This window comes from Myxine glutinosa, chromosome 12, assembly GCF_964187855.1.
Source record: "Myxine glutinosa chromosome 12, kmMyxGlut1.1, whole genome shotgun sequence".
In the NCBI taxonomy this organism is placed as follows: domain Eukaryota; kingdom Metazoa; phylum Chordata; class Myxini; order Myxiniformes; family Myxinidae; genus Myxine; species Myxine glutinosa.
The window spans coordinates 9,202,665-9,209,164 of NC_136272.1; positions in this window are offsets into that span (position 1 = coordinate 9,202,665).

Consider the following 6,500-nt stretch of genomic DNA (forward strand, 5'->3'; position numbering starts at 1 on the left):
AAACCGCACCATGACTGAAACCACACCATGACTGAAACCACACCATGACTGAAACCACACCATGACTGAAACCGCACCATGACTGAAACCGTACCATGTGAAACCGCACCATGACTGAAACCACACCATGACTGAAACCACACCATGACTGAAACCGCACCATGACTGAAACCACACCATGACTGAAACCACACCATGTGAAACCATACCATGACTGAAACCGCACCATGACTGAAACCACACCATGACTGAAACCGCACCATGACTGAAACCACACCATGTGAAACCATACCATGACTGAAACCGTACCATGTGAAACCACACCATGACTGAAACCGCACCATGACTGAAACCGCACCATGACTGAAACCGCACCATGACTGAAACCGCACCATGACTGAAACCGCACCATGACTGAAACCGCACCATGACTGAAACCGCACCATGACTGAAACCGCACCATGACTGAAACCGCACCATGACTGAAACCGCGCCATGACTGAAACCGTACCATGTGAAACCACACCATGACTGAAACCGCACCATGACTGAAACCGTACCATGTGAAACCACACCATGACTGAAACCGCACCATGACTGAAACCGCACCATGACTGAAACCGTACCATGTGAAACCACACCATGACTGAAACCGCACCATGACTGAAACCGCACCATGACTGAAACCGCACCATGACTGAAACCGCACCATGACTGAAACCGCGCCATGACTGAAACCGTACCATGTGAAACCACACCATGACTGAAACCGCACCATGACTGAAACCACACCATGACTGAAACCGCACCATGACTGAAACCGCACCATGACTGAAACCGTACCATGTGAAACCACACCATGACTGAAACCGCACCATGACTGAAACCACACCATGACTGAAACCGCACCATGACTGAAACCGCACCATGACTGAAACCGCACCATGACTGAAACCGCACCATGACTGAAACCGTACCATGTGAAACCACACCATGACTGAAACCACACCATGACTGAAACCACACCATGACTGAAACCGCACCATGACTGAAACCGCGCCATGACTGAAACCGTACCATGTGAAACCACACCATGACTGAAACCGCACCATGACTGAAACCGCACCATGACTGAAACCGCACCATGACTGAAACCGCACCATAACTGAAACCACACCATGACTGAAACCGCACCATGACTGAAACCACACCATGACTGAAACCGTACCATGACTGAAACCGTGCCATGACTGAAACCGTACCATGTGAAACCGCGCCATGACTGAAACCGCACCATGACTGAAACCACACCATGACTGAAACCGCACCATGACTGAAACCGCGCCATGACTGAAACCGCACCATGTGAAACCACACCATGACTGAAACCGCACCATGACTGAAACCGCGCCATGACTGAAACCGTACCATGTGAAACCACACCATGACTGAAACCGCACCATGACTGAAACCGCTCCATGACTGAAACCGCACCATGACTGAAACCGCACCATGACTGAAACCGCACCATGACTGAAACCACACCATGACTGAAACCGTACCATGACTGAAACCGCGCCATGACTGAAACCACACCATGACTGAAACCGCACCATGACTGAAACCGCGCCATGACTGAAACCGTACCATGTGAAACCGCACCGTGACTGAAACCATACCATGTGAAACCGCACCATGACTGAAACCGCACCATGACTGAAACCGCACCATGACTGAAACCGCACCATGACTGAAACCATACCATGTGAAACCGCACCATGACTGAAACCGCACCATGACTGAAACCACACCATGACTGAAACCGCACCATGACTGAAACCGCGCCATGACTGAAACCGTACCATGTGAAACCACACCATGACTGAAACCGCACCATGACTGAAACCGCTCCATGACTGAAACCGCACCATGACTGAAACCACACCATGACTGAAACCACACCATGTGAAACCATACCATGTGAAACCGCACCATGACTGAAACCGCACCATGACTGAAACCACACCATGACTGAAACCACACCATGACTGAAACCGCACCATGACTGAAACCACACCATGACTGAAACCACACCATGTGAAACCATACCATGTGAAACCGCACCATGACTGAAACCACACCATGACTGAAACCACACCATGACTGAAACCGCACCATGACTGAAACCACACCATGACTGAAACCACACCATGACTGAAACCGCACCATGTGAAACCATACCATGTGAAACCATACCATGTGAAACCACACCATGTGAAACCATACCATGTGAAACCATACCATGTGAAACCACACCATGACTGAAATCGTACCATGTGAAACCGCACCATGACTGAAACCACACCATGACTGAAACCGCACCATGTGAAACCACACCATGTGAAACCATACCATGTGAAACCACACCATGACTGAAACCGTACCATGTGAAACCACACCATGTGAAACCATACCATGTGAAACCACACCATGACTGAAATCGTACCATGTGAAACCGCACCATGACTGAAACCGCACCATGACTGAAACCACACCATGACTGAAACCATACCATGTGAAACCGCACCATGACTGAAACCGCACCATGACTGAAACCGCACCATGACTGAAACCACACCATGACTGAAACCGCACCATGACTGAAACCGCACCATGACTGAAACCGCTCCATGACTGAAACCGTACCATGTGAAACCGCACCATGACTGAAACCGCTCCATGACTGAAACCGCTCCATGACTGAAACCGCTCCATGACTGAAACCGTACCATGTGAAACCACACCATGACTGAAACCGTACCATGTGAAACCGCACCATGACTGAAACCGCACCATGACTGAAACCGCTCCATGACTGAAACCGCACCATGACTGAAACCGCACCATGACTGAAACCGCACCATGACTGAAACCACACCATGACTGAAACCGCACCATGACTGAAACCGTACCATGTGAAACAGCACCATGACTGAAACCGTACCATGTGAAACCGCACCATGTGAAACCGCACCATGTGAAACCGTACCATGTGAAACCGCACCATGACTGAAACCACACCATGACTGAAACCGCACCATGACTGAAACCGTACCATGTGAAACAGCACCATGACTGAAACCGTACCATGTGAAACCGCACCATGTGAAACCGCACCATGTGAAACCGTACCATGTGAAACCGCACCATGACTGAAACCGCACCATGACTGAAACCGCACTATGACTGAAACCGTACCATGTGAAACCGTACCATGTGAAACCGCACCATGACTGAAACCGCACCATGACTGAAACCGTACCATGTGAAACCGCACCATGTGAAACCGCACCATGTGAAACCGCACCCTGTGAAACCGCACCATGTGAAACCGTACCATGTGAAACCGCACGATGACTGAAACCGCACCATGACTGAAACCGCACCATGACTGAAACCGCACCATGACTGAAACCATACCATGTGAAACCGCACCATGTGAAACCGTACCATGTGAAACCGTACCATGTGAAACCGCACCATGACTGAAACCACACCATGACTGAAACCGCAGCATGACTGAAACCGTACCATGTGAAACCGCATCATGACTGAAACCGCACCATGACTGAAACCGCACCATGACTGAAACCACACCATGACTGAAACCACACCATGACTGAAACCGCACCATGACTGAAACCACACCATGACTGAAACCACACCATGTGAAACCATACCATGACTGAAACCGCACCATGACTGAAACCACACCATGACTGAAACCGCACCATGACTGAAACCACACCATGTGAAACCATACCATGACTGAAACCGTGCCATGTGAAACCACACCATGACTGAAACCGCACCATGACTGAAACCGCACCATGACTGAAACCGCACCATGACTGAAACCGCACCATGACTGAAACCGCACCATGACTGAAACCGCGCCATGACTGAAACCGTACCATGTGAAACCACACCATGACTGAAACCGCACCATGACTGAAACCACACCATGACTGAAACCGCACCATGACTGAAACCGCGCCATGACTGAAACCGTACCATGTGAAACCACACCATGACTGAAACCGCACCATGACTGAAACCACACCATGATTGAAACCGCACCATGACTGAAACCGCACCATGACTGAAACCGCACCATGACTGAAACCACGCCATGACTGAAACCGTACCATGTGAAACCACACCATGACTGAAACCACACCATGACTGAAACCACACCATGACTGAAACCGCACCATGACTGAAACCGCGCCATGACTGAAACCGTACCATGTGAAACCACACCATGACTGAAACCGCACCATGACTGAAACCGCACCATGACTGAAACCGCACCATGACTGAAACCGCACCATAACTGAAACCACACCATGACTGAAACCGCACCATGACTGAAACCACACCATGACTGAAACCGCACCATGACTGAAACCGCGCCATGACTGAAACCGTACCATGTGAAACCGCGCCATGACTGAAACCGCACCATGACTGAAACCACACCATGACTGAAACCGCACCATGACTGAAACGGCGCCATGACTGAAACCGCACCATGTGAAACCACACCATGACTGAAACCGCACCATGACTGAAACCGCGCCATGACTGAAACCGTACCATGTGAAACCACACCATGACTGAAACCGCACCATGACTGAAACCGCACCATGACTGAAACCGCTCCATGACTGAAACCGCACCATGACTGAAACTGCACCATGACTGAAACCGCACCATGACTGAAACCACACCATGACTGAAACCGTACCATGACTGAAACCGCGCCATGACTGAAACCACACCATGACTGAAACCGCACCATGACTGAAACCGCGCCATGACTGAAACCGTACCATGTGAAACCGCACCATGACTGAAACCATACCATGTGAAACCGCACCATGACTGAAACCGCACCATGACTGAAACCGCACCATGACTGAAACCGCACCATGACTGAAACCATACCATGTGAAACCGCACCATGACTGAAACCGCACCATGACTGAAACCACACCATGACTGAAACCGCACCATGACTGAAACCGCGCCATGACTGAAACCGTACCATGTGAAACCACACCATGGCTGAAACCGCACCATGACTGAAACCGCTCCATGACTGAAACCGCACCATGACTGAAACCACACCATGTGAAACCATACCATGTGAAACCGCACCATGACTGAAACCGCACCATGACTGAAACCACACCATGACTGAAACCACACCATGACTGAAACCGCACCATGACTGAAACCACACCATGACTGAAACCACACCATGTGAAACCATACCATGTGAAACCGCACCATGACTGAAACCACACCATGACTGAAACCACACCATGACTGAAACCGCACCATGACTGAAACCACACCATGACTGAAACCACACCATGACTGAAATCGCACCATGTGAAACCATACCATGTGAAACCACACCATGTGAAACCATACCATGTGAAACCATACCATGTGAAACCGCACCATGACTGAAACCACACCATGACTGAAACCACACCATGACTGAAACCGCACCATGTGAAACCACACCATGTGAAACCATACCATGTGAAACCACACCATGACTGAAACCGTACCATGTGAAACCACACCATGTGAAACCATACCATGTGAAACCACACCATGACTGAAACCGTACCATGTGAAACCACACCATGTGAAACCATACCATGTGAAACCACACCATGACTGAAATCGTACCATGTGAAACCGCACCATGACTGAAACCACACCATGACTGAAACCGCACCATGTGAAACCACACCATGTGAAACCATACCATGTGAAACCACACCATGACTGAAATCGTACCATGTGAAACCGCACCATGACTGAAACCACACCATGACTGAAACCGCACCATGTGAAACCACACCATGTGAAACCATACCATGTGAAACCACACCATGACTGAAACCGTACCATGTGAAACCACACCATGTGAAACCATACCATGTGAAACCACACCATGACTGAAATCGTACCATGTGAAACCGCACCATGACTGAAACCGCACCATGACTGAAACCACACCATGACTGAAACCATACCATGTGAAACCGCACCATGACTGAAACCGCACCATGACTGAAACCACACCATGACTGAAACCATACCATGTGAAACCGCACCATGACTGAAACCGCACCATGACTGAAACCGCACCATGACTGAAACCGCTCCATGACTGAAACCGTACCATGTGAAACCGCACCATGACTGAAACTGCACCATGACTGAAACCGCTCCATGACTGAAACCGCTCCATGACTGAAACCGTACCATGTGAAACCACACCATGACTGAAACTGTACCATGTGAAACCGCACCATGACTGAAACCGCACCATGACTGAAACCGCTCCATGACTGAAACCGTACCATGGCTGAAACCGTTCCATGACTGAAACCGCACCATGACTGAAACTGTAC